This window comes from Aphis gossypii, chromosome 3, assembly GCF_020184175.1.
Source record: "Aphis gossypii isolate Hap1 chromosome 3, ASM2018417v2, whole genome shotgun sequence".
Classification (NCBI taxonomy): Eukaryota; Metazoa; Arthropoda; class Insecta; order Hemiptera; family Aphididae; genus Aphis; species Aphis gossypii.
In genome coordinates this window covers 15,879,451-15,902,685 of record NC_065532.1, presented here as the reverse complement: position 1 = coordinate 15,902,685, position 23,235 = coordinate 15,879,451, and the positions used below count along the sequence as shown (strand labels likewise).

Here is a 23,235-nt window from a genome sequence, read left to right as displayed (position 1 = left end):
ATAAAGCACATTAAAAATTAAAAAACACATTTATAAAAGTTCAATATGTTTTCTTAATACACTCTAGATTAGTTGAAATTTTAATAATATATAATTTTAGTAGCAAATTCGATATGTTTTTTTTCTCATCTTCAAAACTGTAATGCTTGAATATGAATTTTGAAATACAAATATAATATATTGTATATATTTTGCAGTTTTTAAAATCAAACTTGAATAAAACAAATGAGGATTTATTTAATTGGAATTTTTTTAAATGCCGATGTTTCATAGATTATATCTAAAAAAATAATCCATAAATCTAAATCAATAAATAAACATTTAAAAATATCTTGATCGTTAAATACATACTGTAGACGCATCATCTTAATATTTACTAATCAGTAAATCAGTTGCTTAATTATTTGAAGTAAACAAAATATTAACCTTTGAAATATGGTTATATTTTACATTTTAATTATTATTTACATAATATTTGTTTGAACAAATAAACGAATCATGACATTGATATCATCTGGTATCAAAGATCAAACCCATATACAAATACTACGTGCCATTTCTGAAGATTTTATGAACCTATAGGAAGAGATAACCTATAGGTGTAATTTCCGTTACTGAACAGGAAAACTATAGACTTGGGAACTTATTGTTTTAAAAAACATAAAAAAAATTAAAATATGTGCATGCAGGATGCAGATATTCACCAATAAATCATCTATCACAATAAATAAACAAAAGTATGTTTGACTGAATTATATTTTTATTGAATATCTCTATTTCTAATATTAATTTTTCTCTCATTACAATATACTGTTTCTATATTAAGGCCATCTTATTCTGAAAATAAAATCTCAAGTCAATATATATAGATTGTCATTAGCAATGGGCAGCACAAAACTTATCGAATATCGAGTACGAAAATATAAAAATGTATGTAATGTTGGTATAGTAAAAATATTTTCAACTTTTAGCTACATTTTTTTTTTTTTTTGCAGAATTATTAAAAAAATAAATAATACCCAAGTATGCTAATAAGAAAAAACCTTAAACTGTTCAAAATTCCTTACACGTTTTATGTAAGATTTATATTTAATTTATTTAATAGGTAAGTAAAAATAAAACAAAATGTATATTATAATAATATGCTAGAAGTCCCAAAGGCTACCCAGTAGTACCCACAATAATTAATATAATTAACCGAGAAAGTAAAAATGCAAAATATACGGGGCAGTATAAGCATTTAAGTTGAATGCGTTTCGGTTTGAAATTTCATAAACGTTGGGATATAAGGGCTAAACTGTACAAATACATAATAACTATGTACACGATGACACGTCTTATGTTATTATGTTAAGGTAATTGACATTTTTCCAAACATGATACAACATAGGTACTTATTATACGTAATATGTATACATAATTATTTACACTTCAATCTACTCTTTGCCGGTATGATATTATATGTATAAATGTATGTAAACATCACCGCAGTTTATATTATAATAATATTGCTTCATTTTATTTATTTATTTATTTTTTTGATACTCGTGTATGTGTAATCTGTTTACATCATGACGTACACATAGGTGCACCCATATGTGTCGGTATCGGCTTGTATTTCCGCGATCCACTCACGCTGTGCATAATCCCGTCGCCGCTGGTTTGGAAACAAAACGATTTTCAAAACACTCGGACCCGATCGTATGTCAGACAATAATATAACTTACCACCGTCGTAGTCGTAAGTTTATAATATAATACAACAATAATATTATGTATCTCCTGGTAGGCGATTTGTCGTCGATAAAGATACTAATAACAAATGCAATTACAATAGTAATAGGCACTATTAATACTATTATGATATACTTCTCTTTTCAGATATTATTCATATTACAATATGTCTATAGATTTACTATATAATACTATATATTATTATGTTTCAAATGGTTGTCGAAGATAATAATTAGGTATACACGAGAACCGTTCAAACAATGGTCGGAGAGCTGCCAGCTGATTATGTTTTTGCCGGTTACTAACCTTTGAAAATAACACAATCGCTTTACGTATGTATATATATAAAATATACACTATACTATCATATTATTAAATAATATAATATACGTTGCGTATGTATATATATATATAAAGTTATTGAACATAATAATCATAAACTAATGTCGAACGTGTCCATTCATCGTGGGTTTCATAACTCATTATTACTCTTATTGTAAATCAAACACACGCACGCGGCGGCCGTTCTGCAAAGAAACAATGAATATTTTGAATGTTTATACAATTTATTTATTATTTATTTTTTATATTATCTATACATACGCATATTACCTATAGGGTCCTTTTCCACAAGCGTTTTTAAAACGCGTGTGTAGCTAAAGCTCAAAACTCAAACGAAAAACGCGCGTAGAGGCAAGACCTCGCGTTCACGCGCGTAAGACGCGCGTTTAAAACTCACGCGCGTTGAAATGGGTACGCTTGTATTTATTCCAATGCATTTCAAAAACGCGCGTCCAAACTCACACGCGTTCGCGCGTTTTAAAAACGCTCGTGGAAAAGGACCCATATTGTATTTCCTTTTAGTAAACATACTTTCGATGATTTTAATGCTCGACCAAGTGAAGTTTGAAAATTTAATATAAGATCACACAATTATAGAGAACGTTAAAAAATACGTGAATTCATAGGTGAAATATTGTTAAAAATTCATAAAATATTCAATTTCGATATTTTATAAGTTATATTACTTAAAATTATGATTCAAGATTCTTTATAAGTTGTTTTTCTTGTCGTTTAAAACATAGAAAATATCAAAGTAGGTAGATTGCGTGTATATATTATAGGTACATAGTGTAATAGTATTTTTTATCCAAATACATGTGTTTGTGATTATACAAATAAATACTCATCTGTAAAAACATAATTTAAATTATTATTCACAATCAACCACGTATAGGATTATTATATTTATAAAGTTATCCAGAGTTATAAGATGCTTAAACAGTATAATTTACGAATTTGTTGTTTAATATAATGTTTTTTTACATTTTCATCACTGGTATTTCGATATAATTAATTGTATATATAAAGCCATAAAGGTATAATAATGTAGTAAATAGGTATGTATTAATGTAATGCATAGGTATATACTTGTACATATGTATATTAATTATGTATAATATAATGCATACATTTATGGATTTACGCACATAGTATATACTGATATTTAGCAGTGCATCCTCGGAGGTGTTTAATCTCCTCGAGACACTAACCGATTAGCCGCAGTTCATTTCAAGTTGGAATTGTGCCATGTTATTTTGAATAAATTAAATAGGTACCTAATACGATAAATAATAGTATTATTATTTTACCGTATTGTTATTATTCATATAGGTACAATGTTAGTTATAGCCTATAGGTCCTTATATGTAATATTAATCGTTAATAAATAACAATAAAATCATTCAATTCGGGACTGTGATTTATAAAAATATACTATATTGTATTAAATAGTTTAGTTACTACTTTTGTCGAAAAAAAATACGTCATAAATTAATAAATACAATATAGGTATATACTCTATGTAGTATGTTATACACATTATAATATGTAGAGTGCATAATATCAGAGATTGTTTTGGTATTTTTACAAGTATTCTAATCGGTTGTGGTGAAGGTTTTCCGACTGCTTTATAATATTATAATCCAATGAATTATTATTATGGTATACTCCTCGAGTTTGAAAGATTTCATGTACGGACGCACGTGCGGTCGGGGTCACAGAGAGACGCCATAAAGTCTAGCAAGTTATGATTTGGAGTGGGTGGTAAAATACCAATATCGGTTTAGATTAGGTTTTCATTTTATTTTTTTTTCTTACCTGCTCTGTTATCGAAAATCTATAAAACACGTTTGTACGTTATAATTACCCTTGTTATTTTTCTTTTTATCCACATTTTAACGCGACACGATCAAAGATGCGGCATCAACAAAAGGAAATACAATATAATATAAACCGCGTATACCGCGGCACGCCGTCGCGTGTTGATCTCTCGAGCTCTCACGAATAACACTCATCAGTGCGTTTTACTCCGATGTTTCGCAAACATTTATTTTTATACGATTTAGTGTTTTACCGTTATTTTTCGTGGCGAATGCGAATATAACAATAGCTGATTAATATTACCTATATTCGAACATGATCATCGATATTCATATATAGGTGTAATAACATATTATATACATATAGTATAATTTATTAACAACTTAAATTTATAAATTATAATAATGGGCATAGGTCGAAGGTACACCATTGCAATATGCCGAATATCTGTATTATATTAACGATTTTTGATTCTAGCCCTTGTCGTTGATACACTAATATAATAATAACTGTCGTATCTATAAATTTATGGAAGCTCAAATCGTATTATAGTTTAAACGGCATTATCGTTTCAAGCGTGAAGTCAAATCGTTATTATACATAAACTCGTCTGAAAACACGCCAAACGATAACCCCCAATACTATAGCTGTGATTTTTAATAATAAATAATTATATAATTCAATATTGTATACAGTGAATAGGGTTAAGTGATAAGAATAATCGCGTCTATTACTCTAGTTATTATCAGTGATTATTTAATATATCATTTTAATCCCTAAATTATAGTGTTTAATAACTATACAGTCACACTGACTATAAATAATACTATATGTGGATATACTGAATATTATTTTATTATACCGACGTTCTCACGAATTGAATTAGTACTGTTGAAGTACTATACTACTGCTACAGTCACTGCGTAGGTACTTATACTTATATAAACCTGTGCGTACCTAGATATTCACGTACCTTTATTTGAATTAATTATTTATTTTTGCATTTTTTAAAAGTGAATTTCAAATCGCCTCCTATAAAAACACCCAATAGTATAATATATACCGTTATATAGTACATGTATATTGTATACTTAGGTTTGTTTTTTTTTTTAAATTTATAATTTTTGATATAAATTCAAACGGGTGTACAACATAATTTATTATTACAATACCTATACGCATAGGCATTATACACGTATTTACAAACTTAATTGTAATTGACACGCAAATGTGTTGTACGCGTGTGTGTGGTATAATAATGATAAATCATTATCGTAAAAAGTGCAACGGCTCCAAAATGCATTCCATAGTATTCCGACTGTAGGTATATAAAATAACGCTCGTGCCCGTCGCCGGTGCTTATACATTAAAATAGTGTTTCGTTCCAACACGTTTTACGGTTCGTACATAATATACATTACGTTTATTATCAAAACGATTACACCGAAATTGAACGAAGTCGGTCTCGATTTCGTTTTAAAAAAGGGTAATAATGAGTAATGATAAACCATCTCTCGTGGAATATTAAGTAAAAAAAAAAAACAACAAAACAAAACAATCGTAGTAGGGTAATATTATGTAATATTATGAACTCTCGCATTGTTCTATGCGTATTATAATAAAATTGTATACTACAGCCGGCATGATATACTATGTAGGTATATTATATTTGAAAAAACCAATATTAAGTTTTACTCCAGAAAACTCATATAATTTTATTTCTATTACCATATAGCATCGATGTGGAAAAAGAAATCGACATCATCAAGAGAGGTATATATATCGTTATATAACATACACACGCGTCATAATGCTCGTATAATTAAATATTATGATTGATTAATTATATTATAGGTATTGAAGACGTGCAGTCTCGTGACGTCTACTACCGCTGTAGTCATCTGCTGTATGCATGGCCTTGCGACCAGTTATAATTGGCACTCGTACGTACACTATACGAGATATCAGTGTGCATAAAATTCGAAGCATTCGAAGTATTAAAAAATTGACCGGAAACGAAAATCGTTTGCAAGCACGTGGCTTTGGCACAAATTTCAAAAATACATACATGCACATTACGTGTATACATCGGGGCCCGTTGAATTTCGTGCACATACCTATCTGCGCACTGCACAGTATATAATATAATAATAATAGCCGCGTACCGACTCCGCCCACGAATTCGTGCACTGCGGTACTTGTATTTTTCTCACAGACCGCGGTTTTTACAAAGGTATGATAATACGTGTGTACATATACTGCAGCATTATATACAGGCATATATAGCATATGTGTATAGGGTATATAATATACGAACGCGTCGGCGTAAACGGCGGTATTCCCGCGGAGAGACGCTATGGCCATATATATAATATCACACGAGCACCCACATAATATAATACAGGTACGTAATATTATTATTGTTGTTGTTATTATATTATTATTATATAGGTGTACACGTTGGTATATACCGCAACCGCGTCAGCTGCGGCGGCGGCGGCGGCGGCCGTTCCCGAGAACCCGGGCACTAGACAGCGTGGCACCCTCCGCCCGACACGATTCTTCATCGTCCAGAATTGATTGTTTCATTACCCATCCCATCGCACGCACACACATAATATTATAACCTATCATCTTTTTACACACACACACACATACACACTCACTGCATATATACGGAATACACGTATACATATATCTATAACAACGTTCACTCGGTTTGGCACCTACACACATATTATTTTCTCTCTCTCTTCTTTTTTTTTTTTTTTTTTTTTTAATAGCACCTAACCGCTTTTTATGGCGGCACATCTCTGTGATCGTGTAAACGAACTCGCGCGCGCGTGTGTGCGTATCCCCCTGGATTGGTATTTTTCCCCGACCGGTCGGCGCAAACGGGCGGAATATAAAAAAGTGGAAAAAAAAATACGCCACGCGGCCGGACAAGCAGCTAACATCGCTGCAGGTGATGTCGGCGACGAGAAGAGGTATTGTACAGAATAGAGCCGCGGTGTGGTTTGACTAAATCGATTTTTCATTTCCCACTTCAAAGTCAAATTCTCAGAGTTCTCTCAATGGATGTTTTCCTTACGGATTTTTTTATATACTCGGAAAGAGTAAATAGACAGCGACAACTATTGCACGGCCTATTCGGCGGCTATTACGTAAACATACGTCTAAACAATTAATATAGGCACTAATAATTATATAACACGAAAACATATGTTAAGATAGATATTACATGTAATTTGGTTAAATTTATTTTATATATTTTAGGAACGCCAGTAAGTTTTCTGTGAACCAAACTCCATAATATCAAGTAACTTCAGAGAAAAGATGTTAATTGTGATTTATACACAATCCATAGTGGTACACTCCACAATATTCTATAGTGGAGGTGAAATTCACATCACGTGGCGTAAATCTGAACCACCTTTCCATCAGAAGTTCACGGACGTAGAGACATACGGCTGTTATAATCAATATATATATAATACTAGAATATTCTATGATTGAATAATTCTTCTATAGAGTTTCCTGTATTGACAAATCATATAACTTACTACTAATCACTTTATTTTGATAAAATGTAAACGAAATATTAGTTAAGATTGATATAATAACCTTTATTTCAATCTGCTAAAATTAATATATATATTATATATCATTATTATGATTTAGATAATATGAATAGAAAATGTAGGAAAATGTTTACCACTTTTCATTTAAAATTTTCAATAGGGGGTTTCACACGTAAAATACTATAATACTTTCACTTATTTTATTAAATTATATTACATTTAAAATTATATTCCTACATAGGGCCTGAGCAATTTTATGCCTATTATAAGTATTAATCGACAATATTAATTTATAGATAAACGTTACTTTAGTTAAATATTAGCGATTAAATGTGAAAGTGCCAATCAGTTTTCAACCAGAAATGTATTAATTATGCTTATCTTTTATCGCTGAATCTGTTTCTGTTGTAGTTTTTTTAGAGGTACTGAAATTAAACTGCGATTTATGATACTATAACGGTTAAAACGTTTTCTTTCCTAATAGGTATTATAGTTATTTAAGATTTCAAATACATGATATAATTGGTAAATTCTAAAATGTCTAAATAGGTATTATTATATTGATTATATAAATAGTTAATAGTACCTAGTATAGTAAATCCTCGGGTTGTCTAATACTTTCAATAGTTTGAAAAAAAAAATGATTAGAAAATTCTTTTAAAGATCTACTACAATTTTGAATTTCATTTAACTAATTAATATTTTTATAATAGGTATACGAATAAAATTTCTAAATGTTAAGTCTTGATTTTATACATAATGTATATTGTTGTAATAACCGCGACGTGGGAAACGAGAATAGTGAATACTTGTAATAGAATTGGATTTATAGCTTAACTATTAAATCTGTGTATCTAAAAAATTCAAAACATAGTCTTCATTAAACAAAGCTTTATTTAACATATTGCATTAACAATTTACAAATTGAAATACAATTATTTTTAATGGAATCTTTTATTATATGTTATTTTTAAAAGTCATCAAAAAATATTAAATGTCAATTTAAAAAATATATAAATATAATTTATCGCCGTACAAGATAAATACAATAATAAGGCAGTCGAGTAAAAAGTGTTTATAGAGATGCACGGATTTTGAACTTAGTGTATAATATTTAAATGACTATACTATGAATTTTACCATATGTCTATTTAAACCGCCTGCAGGGTTCAATCGGTTCGGCGACCACGTACTAATGGTTTGTTGTGGAACGTTATTGAAATTACACCGGTATTATAATAACAACTACAAATAATAATGACAATAATAATAATAATAATAATAATAATAATAATTCGAATCAAAAGAATAATATATCATCATCTTAACACGTGTGGTATTCTTATATTATTCCTATATAGTTAATTTGAATGTTGTCGGTTAAAAGTTCTCTAATGGACTAAACAATTATTTTATATGATATCTTGAAGAATAGCATAATAGTATACTAAATACAATCAAATATTAATACATTTTATCATCATACAAGCATACAACACGCATGTACATTGTAATTTATATCCCGATATTGGTACTGCAGCCCGAGACGAATCTAGAGCAATTATTTTTATTTAATTTTTTTTTTTTGGGGGGGGGGATATTAATTTGGATATATATCACACAAATATTTATATTGTAAGATGTACGCATTTTTAAAATTCATCACTTGTGTTTATTATTAAATTAAAATTTACGCAGGTGGCATTTTAAAATATATAATACATAGGTGTAAAAATATTAAATATTACAAACTACTTAATTTATTAAAAAAAAATCTAGGATCCAAGTAAAAATAGATTGGAACAAATTTTTTTTCCTATAATTTCTAACCAGATGTTGAATCTAAAATTCTAGATATTCTATGTACTTAAATGGATTTTTTCTTTGCGTCAACGTTATTAAATATAGATTTTATTATTTTTACTTAGATATAGGTACGACTTACGAGGTACCTTTATTTTGTAAATTTGTGTTATTTCTTGATAATTAAACCATTAGAACAAATATTTCTTTACAAAAAAAAAAATACGGAATTATATTGTGTATGTTCGTAGTGTAGTGAGCTTTGAGGACGAACGGTGGAGGCTTGGCTGCATTCAAATCCTTCTACTAGAACGGTACGATTGTACATATATTTTGCATTGTGAAGAAATGTAAAAACAATTACAAATTTGAATATGTCATATTTTGACGTGGGTAAAGTATGTATATTATATAGATTTTACGATGAATAGTGATTCTGCAAAATTGCTTTAAATTATTTTTTTTTACAACATATTAAATATTATAATCTAATTAATATTCTACTGTATTATGTATATAAATTTAATAAACGTATATCAAGATTCATTAATTGAAGATTTAAATAATGTGACCTATTATTGAGTTTATGTCTATAGCAAAACAAATCGTTATGATATTGTATTTTAGTTGAATATAAATGTTAATAAATGTTAATACAATTTATTACCAATCAAGGACATTCTTATAACTCGTTGTTACATTACTAAACTGATAACATAATAATATTAATGTATGTATATATTTTTATATAAATTTTAACATGTACAATTCTTTTCAAATTAATTTGACACATTCACTTATTATGTTTTTGAATAAAATTATGCAATACTATTTTATAAAGCTTTATAATTTTTGATTCTTATTAAATAATATTAATATTAACATTTTGTATTCTAGGTTTTGTTATGCCACGAGTTTATTACTTCACAGTTGAAATGCAATAAAAGATAAAATATAATGAAGTTTAATAGTCAGTATGTGGTGAGTAGGTACTTAAGTTAAAATATAATATGAAGATATAAATTGATATTATGACGTATATGTATAATGTTTATCATAGTGTTCATTTATGATAAGACATAGGAATATAACATTATAATAATATTATTTCTTTAATATATATTAATAATAATAATAATAATAATGATAATATAATTAAATATACTTTTACAGATAGTACCGATGACTTGATGACTATATTATTATGATTACTATTTACAAAACACATATTTTTAAATAGATTTAAAATTAGGCGATTAAAAACGCGGACGCGCACATTCGAATCGCCTAGTGTGTAACCAGCTTAAATTCTAATGTAATAGATACATTGTAAATAAATTATAAGCTAAATATTTTAAACATGCAGAGACCCGTCCTCGGAGATCTTAAAAAAGTTAACAGTGAACACTACAGGACATACTTACGTTACATCAACGTTTATTCATGCCGTGTAAGAAGATTTTTGCACGTCAGTTCCTACCCGTATTAATTTTAGAAAAATGGGGTAAAAACTAAAAACGAAGGAATTATCAGAACAATTCACCCAAACCGGAAACCTATCTCAATCGGTCTCAACCAGAAAGTCACAAGAATGTACACGACCTCGACATTTTATGTGTATAGCAGGGAGAGGTATTTTTGACACACGTGAACCTATTAAACTGCTCTACGATAAAAAAACGTCGCTCGTCCTTATTATTATGATTTACGAAAAGGAAATAAATTTTGTTCATATCGCGTAATTATTAACACTTAAAATATTAATGATAATCATAACTCATATAATATGTCGTGATTTGATTTTTTTGATTTTATTATCTAGATAATAACTATTATGGGATTATCTAATAATTATTTAATAATTTATTATTAGTGAGCAAAATATATAGTTTTTTTTATTTGGATTCATTATAAGATTAAAGTCTTCAAGTTTGATATTGATTATGGAAAACCTATATACGAATATATTATATTGCCTATATTATACTTTGTGATCTGTATTTATTACTTATTGAAAAGGAAAAAAAAATATGATATTATGTAAAATTAAAAATAATACACATATCTAATATTAGAATATTAATGGACATGACACGGTAGTAAGAAGAGTTTTTCAGTCAATAGGTATTATAATATATAATTAAGTTTAATATTTGTGTTAAAATGCTTTATTTGCGTAGACGTAATAAGTCATAAATATATTTGTTATAAAAAAATAAACGAGTATTATTGACTATTTGATTTCAGTTGGCTGCTGTCTGAATGCGACATATTAATATCGGGATTTTTTTTAAACGTATGAAAAATTTTCAAATTTTGTGAATAATAATAAATGATTAAAATACGGCAAATACAATATTATTATTATATGTAAAACCATAAAGTACATTGCAAATGTCTGAAATTGACATCTTACTCGTGATCGTGATTCGTCCAGCTGTATTGTCTCCAATAGGTATGCACATTGCACACACATATTATTATAAATTTAATATTAAATACTACAGGTAATAGGAATTACAATACACATAAATTGCTAGAAGTATTATACGCTCTGCAAGACGTATTTTCGACGTAATAATAATATAATAGCCTTGCAGACTGATTAAAACAAAATACAATAAACTATACGTAGGTATTATTGTTGTTGTATGTATAAGTGTTTGTTAAACGAATGTTATAATATTATTATTATGCAGCATCATGCAGTGCAGAAAAAATACAGTCTGGGCGATGCGATTATTGATACGTCTAAGGGCGTACGCGAGCCATGTCCGACTATATTTACACACATAGACGTACAGAGGTGTGTATATGTACATATTATATTTGATTTGCGTGTCGGATTTAATTCGTACTTATATTTGCATTTTAAATACGCACCAAAGCTACTTGCTTGTGTATATATAAATTTATACATAACACGAGATAGACGTATCATCGCGTGCACTAATATCGACCACATAATAATAATAATATATGTACTAATAAAATACGCAACCTTGCAGTAATAGTTTCTGTCTCTCTCTCTCTCACACACACACTATCTGTTACTCTTTCTTTCTTTTAAGGTAGAATCGCCCGTGCAGTTCAACAACACTCTTCTCGGATTTCATAGTATTATAATATGTTAACTGCATAGTGCATATCAACAGCAAAAAACAATAAACTGTAAGTAGGTACCTACACTATAAAAAAAATAAAAAAATTATTGCAATCGGATAAAATTATGTAGGTATTACTAAAAAGATATACTTGTGTAACAAACAATAAAATATTAGGAAAGTCAAGTTGGCCGGAAAAAGTAAACCGATACATATAATGTGGAAACGTTACTGCTGCTGCAGGTACCTATATACCTAACTATGTGAAAATTGTTTATCGATATCTGAAAAACTGTAATAGCCACGAGTGAGTAAATCTATACAAGAAAAGAGAAATGTTTCATTTAGTCTGGTCGGTTGGCTATAGAAATTGTCCATGATGCATCAGCCATTGCGTTAAAATAATACACCGAAACCTAATAAATAATACATTATTACACGAAAGTAAATATAATTGACCGACAAAATCTTTACTAAATTTGTACATTTCATGAATTATACATTTCCACGCGTTCTATTGTTGATTATATTGACGGTCAAGTGAAGAAAATGTGTATAATATACGATATTTTTCTTGTATAAACCTACTTATAATTATTTAAAATAGTAAAGTACGCTATAACTAACAATAATTAACGCTCAGTCCATAAAATAATGAGAATGGCGTTCTAAGTGGGTTGATAATTATCACAATTATTACACATTTTTCTGTGAGTTTTTTTTGATTAACTAATGCATACATCATACATTAAACTAAGTGTTTATTTTCAGTGACTCGGTTTGGCAGATCGAATAAATATTTCGCCATCGGATCAAAACATTAAATATTACTGCTCGTATCCATCAGGTACGTTAAAACTTGTCCTTAAAAATAATGAATATATATGCTCATTTATATATGTACTATATTATATATAGGACAAAATAAATAAGATAAAATGTCGCGGGATTAATGTAAAATATAAAATTGAGAAGTTTACGAATTTATAGTTTGCACATACCTATTGGATATATATACACTATAGAAACCAATGGGCTAACCGTCAGACAGCATATAATATTGTATATAGTAGGTATTATTGTAGTATCATGCGCGTGATCAACGAGTTAGGTTCGATCGTATAGGTAAGGGTACCATAATGTAAACGCTTATTTTAAAACCCGCCGGAGGAGATGCAGCGGCGGTACCATACATAAACTTATGGTATATAAGAGAAGCAGCAGCAGCAGCAGGACGACGACGATTTTGACCTTATGGCGCGCGCTACAAAAGGGGTGGAAACGCACATAACATACAATATTTTATACGCATATATATGTATATATATAATATATATATATAAGTATAATTATAATCAGCAGCCAATTTTCCCCGTTCCATTGACACCTATGTATTATAATAATATAATATAACGTGTTATATACCAACGCGTGTATTATACCTCTATATACGTATATATATAGCACTTGTGCATTATACTGCACATTATACGTGAAGGTATGCGCCGTTTTTGTAGAGAAATTAGGAGTGGAAAAAAAATGAAATAAATAAAAATCCCGACGAAACCCCCCGGGGTGCGCGGTAAACATCGACTGGTGAATATATGTCTACCACCACGCGCAATCGCCGACAAACACATACACACACACTGCACAAACACCTCACGCGCGCGGCATCCTTTGGGTTACACTCCGCACACGATTCGCACCGTATAATAACAAATAATACATTACATTATTATCATTATTATTATTATTGCGTGCCTTTATAGATGTGTGTACGATCGGCTTTTTGTCGGTGCGCCGCCGCTTTGGTGTTTGTTATAAATTTAATACAAAAAACACACACACACACACACACACACACCTACCGAGCCGACGACAATGATAGTGTTGATGATTTTTGAAGATGGGATTCTCTTTCACACTCTCCCACTCTCATTCTTCGCACGCACAATATATAATAATAATTCTCACTGATATACACCGCCGCTCCGTTCATATATAAGCTACACAAACACACGCACACACCTACGACGAATATTAATCGCGCACGGTATATATCCACCACCACGAGCACCTCTTCCACGCCCGCGATGCCGCGGATGCTGCACAATAGGGATCTGCGTGTGAATCGAAACGAAATATATGTATATACGCGAGCGGGGAAAAATTTTTCTCGGTTCATTTCACATACGACGCCGACGGGGCTGGCGCAAACCGAAGAATAATGGCAATTTGTTAACAACATTCCCGGGGATGACGTCCGAAAACCGTAAATTAGTGCTTTCGCGTGTGTGTATGTGACTGAATAGGGTGGTCCAACATTTTTTTCGTCGACCCACTGGGCACAGTCAATCGACTGATTTTTCGTCAATGTGTTATTATTTATTAATAAGCCGCGGCCACGCAGTATACATTCTATACAGTTGTACGCCGTATATCAATCTCACCACAGGACGAAAATTAAGGTGTTTATAATATAATTGTTTACTTGAAATTTAGCGTCTCCGAGCTAATTCAATTTTGTAGTTGAATATAGTTGATAACGATTAAACGTGATAAACACATATTTACTTAGATAACTGTGATTTACACAGTTAAAGCGTGAACAAATCTGTTTGATAGGCACACACTGCTGAGAAAACTTATACATATTTTTTGATTTTTCAATGGTTATATTTTCTCAAATACTAAAGCTGGTTGAAATTTAAAAAAAGAGATCGGTACTATGTATATAGTATATAAGTATATAACGGAAAAAATAATTAAAAATTCTGATGCAGTTTTTATATTTTATTTTGTATATTCTTATGTTCTTATAATGAATTTAAATATTTTTAAAGACTGATACTTTTTGAGATAATTATTGATTACTATTATAGAAATCACCCATGGTTATTGGATAATGACTGAATCATGATGAATATCGTGATAATTATGAACTACGGTGTACCTATATAATATTCTAGATATACATAAATATTTTTTTTTTCATATGGCACTTAAATATTAATACAACAGAACATAATAATAAATTATTTAAATTTGTTATATATACTGTTGAAGATTTAGTCTTTCAAAAATATAATCTAATAAATTATTCACTATACATACTATGTGGTATGAGTTGGTATAATAATTTGTTTACAATGATGTAAAAAGTGTTGCTCGTATCTTGTGGGGATAAATGTTATATATTATATAAGTACCACCTATATATTTATATATTATTATGTCTTTAATTTTATTGAATTATTTCGTAATTTAATAATTTAAATTGGATTAAACATAATTGTATGAAATGTTTTCAATGTAGTTGATCTTGAAATTACATATAGGTACTCAAGTACACAATAAATGTAATATGTATAACATAGAAATACAACAAGAACAAAGAGTTATGTGTGAAATTGATAATTATACTTGATTATATTATTATATAAACATTTTGTTTTAAAAACCATTTAAAAATAATTGTCCCCTGAAGATATGAAATTCGGGTAAACTCTAATATATGAGTAAATCGCGTTGATGCAAATGATTAATGAGAAATTGTATAACGTTTAGATCGAAATTATTACTGGCCATCAAGGTCAAAACTTATTATAATGTCAGTAATCAGTAAGGTTGGTATAGGTGGTGTGGTATGATATTAATTTTTAAAAACTTACGTATTATATAATCAATTATGTACTGCAATAAATGTACTTTTTAAATCAATTTGCAAGGGATATTTTAACAATGTGACCTTTTTTTTATTTTCATTTTATACCTATCTATACACTTTTCGGTGGTCTTTTCACGATGGCCAAATGTTTTGGGTTGATTTTTTTCGCACCCTATATATTATATGTGGTATTATATGGTATATACTCTATATTCGTTATATACAATATATAAACCAATGCGTGCAATTTGTCTGTCGCACACGACCCTAGAATAAATCACGCATCCACCCTATATATTGTAAGGTTTTTATACGTGCATTGAAACAAAAAAATAAAAAATAAAAAAAACCCAAAATGAAAAAAATACGTAATAATAAAAAGTATTTACCCCAGTCTTCGATCAGTCAATTCGCGTTAAAAAAAAAAAAAATAAAACAATCCTATACTATGGTTTTCAATTTGGCTAACCGAATCGACAATGGAATTTTATACAACACCCAATGGGGCTTTTCATTGTATAGGTTTTTTTTTTGGATTAAACCGCAGAGGGTAGCGATTTACGTGGTCAGAATGTTTAAAAAAAAATGTATATATAGGTACCTATAAATAATTATGTAAGTATCCAGTATCCCTATATTATATCCATTATATATTGATGACTTCAGTAACATCATCATTGGACACACCACTATATGTGTGTTAATGTATCGTTTTAAATTCATTATTCATTCGTACACAAGTTCATGCGCTATATTGTAGTAGATGTAGTATGCATATAGAAAATCTGTTATTATGCTCACTAGCATCATGTACATAAAAGAAAATCAAATAAAACGTGTTGTTCAGAGCAATGAATATATGAATATTTGGCATACATCAAAAGTAGTTGCGTTCAATTAGTTTTTCATATTTTGTAAAATTATTTTTATTTATTATTTTATCAAAACCATTCATAAAATGTTTGTAATATTCTAATATTATAATAAATTATTATATAATTCCATTAGTATTAAAAACAGTATCTCATAATTCGTAATGCGTATAAATGGTATATTTCAAATCGTGAATTTATTTGTTCTACTTAATGTTACAATGCATCCGAACCCTAATACTACATTATAGTTATGTATACCATAGAATGCTTTTACCTAATGATTTATATATAAATATTTTATAACTATAGCAAGTGATGTGTAATTAATATATTACTTTATTCAAACAAAATGTCGTTAACTTACAGCATCACTGGTCAAATCGCTCAATCAGGATTAAAGGATTCATCTCAGCCACCATACAAGCTGGTAATTTACTCGTTTATATTATATTTTCATACATATAATTTGTAGATCTCTTCCAATGGCGACCACTTTTACTGGGGGTGATGGCATTATGTTGATAATAATGAAAATAAAAAAATATGCCCTTATAATAGATTATAGGTTATATTTTTTTTGAATTTGAATTTATTATTATTATTTTTTTTTATTTTACACTGTGTAAATACACAGTATAAAATACTATCATGACTTTCATTATAATTTGATTACACCTTTATAAAAACTTAAATTAAAAAAAAAACTATTATTGTGTAACGATATGAACACAAGAAACGCTTATATATGCAGGAGAAAGATAAATCATTTAAATTGTATATATATTTTATATAATTATATGTAATATTATAATTTGTTCTAATGGTTTTCTGATTTAATCAATGTATACTTATATAGGTATAATAGGTATATATAATACGATTTAACTGAGAGATTTCACCAGGTTTAATATATGCATTATACTATATACCTATAAAATGTAGTGTATGTGATATACGTATATTCTGTTCTCGTTTGGGTTTTCTTCTCATGCTATACTTACTCGTTTTATAATCATCCATATTAAGTATTTAAAATGTATATATATGAAAAAAAATGTAGTATACCTACTGTAAACCACATAAACCAGCTATGTAGCTATGTAGTTATGTCATATTCAACGTCATGTTTAAAGTTTATTATTTGATATTTATGTGTGGGTCTGAGTGACGCGAACCATTAAAAACAAATATATATATATATATATATATATATATATATTACAATATAGATATAAATGGGTACTAGATACTATATACTAAACTACTGGTATCTATTTTATGTACATTTTGTTTCATTATATATACCATCTATTAAACTATTATAATATGTATACTATATGTGCGTATTTACAGCAGGTGTATAATGTGTTTAATTTAATAGTATCGTAAAAATGTTTTAACTATTAAAATATTTAAGTTAACAAAATATTTATTGACGCTAACCGTGGAACAATTCCATATGGTATACTTATATGACTTTATGATAATTTATATACTACAAGTACGTGTCATATCACAACAAACAAAACGGCATAATTATTAACAAGACGAAAGGTAAGAACGTGAAGCTATAAAACTCAATAAAATTATCTTATTGAAAAATTGTTATATATATATGTGTGTACTTGCGAGGCACTTTTTAGAAATTATTTTATTTCGATGGTGAAACATGCTACAGTTGTTATAAAACTTAAATGATAAAAAAAAACTTATAAATGATCTGCAAACAGCTTAAATTGTAAACTTGTTTATAGGTTTTAAAAAATTATTTAATGTCTTATTATTGTACTCTGTAGAAGTGAAGTAAAAATTATGGAATTCAACCACAATAATAATGGTATTTGGTAATATGTAATAATAATAAAATTACTCGTATCAAATCAAATATTATTATAGGTATATTTCTCATGTTTTTACCCATTTGTGATTTTGAACTAAAAATCAAATAAAAAACATAGGTATTATATTGTGAATGTGGAAATGTATCGAACAAATAATATATATTTGCAATGCTTATAGTTACATATAATATATATATATTTGAATTTTTCACGTGTGGAAAATCACAAAAACAAAAAAAAAACCTTTAAAATAAATACGGACAAGGGCCAAAGCAATTTAAAATGAATACTTTATGTCTTTAACCGACAGTAAAATAAATAATAACAGTGAAATTACAGCAGCGCCGCGTGTTATTATACTTATTAATATAATATAATAATGACAAAAGCGTATAATTTATTGCGTTGCGAGATTTCTTTTCAGAAAGCTGAGTGGCGAGGGTAGCGGTTATAATAATAATAAAAACCTTGTATCAGATCAAAATCTGGATTGTATGTGTGTAATGTATGTACGCATTCATGTCAACGGGCAATAAAAATCACACTCGGAAAATAACGCTATTTCACGAAATCTGTATATGTCATATACCTACGAAATGAAGGGGTACGGTTTTTGTGAATATGTGTAAATATTTGAAATATATATTCGAAATTTACCTCGGTGCCGTAAAAAAACGTACGTAATACGTGGTTTTATATTTTCATATATATTTTTATATCGACTACCGGATATAAAACTATCAATTACCCGACGAAATAATTATTTTCCGTGCTACAATTTGTAACGCATTTGAACATTAAAAGTACCAATATAGAAAATGGTGCAGCCGTGCAGGTAAAATGTACAATATATATTTTTAAATATTATGTTTTGTATCAATGTACGACTGTGTAAATGTTACAGAAATGCAAGTCATAGTATATAGTCATACTACTTCTATACGACAATGATTACACTTACAGTTTAATGAATAATCACAATACGTTTGTCCTCGCGGCTGTGGCTATAACAGATCGTCTCAATTTCAACTATTCATAGATTTTAAAATAGTTACACATACCTATTACAATCGAACACTAAATGGAAATTAGAGTAAGTAATTTAAATTCTCTAATATTTTCACGAAAACCATGAATTGGCTATCTCACATTTTTTTGGAATTCGAAATTAAAAAAAAGGATTTTTTTCTGTTTTGAGTTTCGTTTGACCAAATTATTACAAAGATTAACATTGCTGTTTTTGTGTGTATTTTGTTTAGTATATGTTACTAATATCTGTAAAATACATTTTGATAAAATGTTGATTAGAATTTAAATTTTAGTATCTTTATAGTTATCATAGATATTATAGTATTACATTTATTGCAAACGTGGTTAGATTTTCGTAAAATTCATCAGCTGTCGTACTTGGTTGTTTCATTCTAAGTAACAACTAACAATTGGTTTTTAGCAATAATCATATCTAATTAATAATGAATAATTATTCGTATTTGACTCGTGTAATGACCGTCATCTTATTTGCCATTCGTGTTTTTCTTTAAAATTTCTAAAAAATAAAAATAACATTAATTTGACAAATGGATACTAAGGTTTTTGGAATCCGTTACGCACTGAATACTGATGGTGTTTAGTGTGGTTAGTGATAGCCATCTCTTGACTGAAACGACCTGATATTGGCATATTTGCTCAACAGTTTTCTCGAAGGTGCTGTACAGACATACTGCAGTTTATAGTATTATTAATTATTAATTATTAAGATAATGTATTATTGAGTACACAAATTTGTGTTCTGATAAAACTCGTGGTAAAATAAAAATGTATTCCAAACCTATAATTTTTTTCCTCTCCTCCAACTATTGCAGCACTCCTGCAATAGTTATCATGCAAGATAATATGAAAACCGACAAACGCGATATTTTTCGAACCGATGTTGTAATATATACAAATAAATAATATAATATATAAATGAAAACTTATATTTTACTAGCGATTCATTATTCATTTCGACTAATTTATTTTTCATATACTCGTACACGCGGACATTTAGAAAGAGCCACTTGAAGTCGCCGCGTTCTGACGACCGAACATTATATTATAATATATACCTATACGTGTGTATACGTTATAAATAGGTGTACACATGACATGATTAAGTATATACTGCAGCAGCGGTGTCCGCCACTTTTTTTTTTTTTTTTATTAATATTTTTGTACTCACAATGCAGTACCAGTGTACACACGCCGTACTAAAATCGCTGTCGACTGTGCAGGTCGTATACATATAATATTATTATATCGCACCAACGGTAAAGGTGTCCGTATCCGTATAATATTTTTTTATTGTAATGTTCGTGTGTGCTTGTGTACACGTCGATTTCGAGCCGAAAGAAAAACGGAATCATGAGCAGTAATAATAATAATGATAATAATTATTACTACTAAAATATAATTTACGCCACGTTCAATAATTAGTTTTTCGTGAAAACAACCCATAGCGTATAGGCACAGGTACCTATAACCTGCAGTGCACGGTATACGCGTACGAGAGACGAGAATTCGTGCACCTCAAGCTCGCGCGTATAAATATATTATATGCCGTACATAATGGATACGTACGTGCAACTGTACTGTATAATATATAATACGTACATCGGGACTGAGGATGAGTATATTATATTATGGTTTTCGTGTGACTCGTGTGTACCTAGGTAGGTATATAATGCGAGGCTGCTGTAGAATCGCATTGCACATGATCCGCGGACGATGATTATAACAGTGCGCAATGCGCTCGTATATATATTATATTATACGCCAGTCGCGGCGAGTACTTATTAGTATTATTATATAGTGTGTTGACCATATATATATATATTTATGTGTGTGTGTAGGTAGGTAAGTATAATAGGTTTAAGCGCGTTTCTCGGAAAATTATTTCACGGTTTGCAATGAATTTTTAATTTTCACGATGCAACTATATACGATATTATACGTCCGCCCGTTTGTTTATAATGTGCCGGTCTTCCATACGTGCGCGTAAACTGCGTATCATTATCGTTATAATATTTTCGTTCGTTAAATTTATTCGTTCGTAATGATATGTATCTTTTGAACGCGTATATATAATATAATAATAATACACTATATATATATATATATACGTTATTGGTCCGGTTTATTATTATTATTTTTTTCATCTACTTATTACAACGTGTACCTATACATATATATATATTTATATAATATTCGTAAATCATAGAATATAAAATATATATATTTTCATAAAAGCGTTGAATGCTCCGTCTAAACGTCGTACACACTATAGGTTCACGTTCACGTTATTATTATTATTTTTTAATTCAATTTATACTAATCGTATTCATAACTGCTACTTATCATTTGACAGTAACGTTACGATTGGTTTTTTTTTTTATTTATATTATTATGCGTGTACCTATATGGTTTAATATAATATGTATATATTTTAAACTTGTGCAGGTATAATGTATACATATGTTGTAAATTTTAACTTTATTTTTCTCACCATTAAATTAATTTCACTGTATTGCGGTTGTAACTTGTAAGCATACCGGTTTTTATCACCAGTGTAAATAGTATTTGCCCTTTTAACTAAACCATTATTTATCAGTTATTATTTTAAAAATGACTTACTAAAAAAATCAAGTTTTAATGAGTACTATATCTACCTAATTACCTTGTCTATAACCACTAACCGTTTACAAATTTGTGCTATTTTTTAATTTACATTTTTAAAGACATGCTGATGATATACGGCTGATTTCTTTTTGGTTGGCAAAGTTTAAATTATTTTACGAGTTTGGTCATAGTTAGGTTAGTATACGATTGGTACTGATATATTGATAATAACATGTAATACATTTTAAAATAAATAGGAAAGAATACATCACTGAGTATAATATACAATATAGTATATTATATTATGAGATATATGACGTGTGTGATAAGTTCAAGTGAGTAACTATGTATTACATTATTTACATATTTTTTTCATGTATGTATTACCTATTTATTAACATTTTTATTAGTTGTGCAAAATGTGTAAATATTTAATTATTACAATGCGCACAAGTGTTAATAGTTATTGGTACAGGTTTGATTTGTTTCAGAACAGAATAAAATAAGTCACCCGGAAGTGATATAGTAAAAATAAAAATGTATTAAGAATTACAAGAGATTATTTTCACTTAATGTTAATTTATAAAAGGTGCCTGTATCATCAAAAAGCTATTAGTGATTGGACTAATTTGTGATTTTGTGAGTTGAATTTTGAAATTTGTAATCAAGAAAAGCAAAGGATTTCGTGTTTTTTGTAATAGTTTTTTTTAAGTCTAATATAGTATATAGAGAGAAAATGCCTTTACGAAAGGGAAAGTTGACATGTATTGAGAACTAAGTGTACCAAGAAGCGTTGTATTTAAATTTAAAA

General features: G+C 28.8%; 1 protein-coding gene and 1 long non-coding RNA gene across 2 annotated transcripts in view; one reads left to right on the top strand and one right to left on the bottom strand.

Moving 5' to 3' along the window:
* LOC114125303 (isatin hydrolase-like) overlaps positions 1–23,235 on the bottom strand; it is a 108,322-nt gene that overhangs the window by 35,215 nt on the left and 49,872 nt on the right. The gene's annotated exons all lie outside the window — the stretch shown is intronic.
* Positions 422–23,235, top strand: part of LOC126551297 (uncharacterized) — a 34,367-nt gene continuing 11,553 nt past the window's right edge. Inside the window, exon 1 of the long non-coding RNA XR_007605166.1 lies at positions 422–2,065. This is a non-coding gene — a long non-coding RNA (uncharacterized LOC126551297). The remainder of the gene's footprint in view (positions 2,066–23,235) is intronic.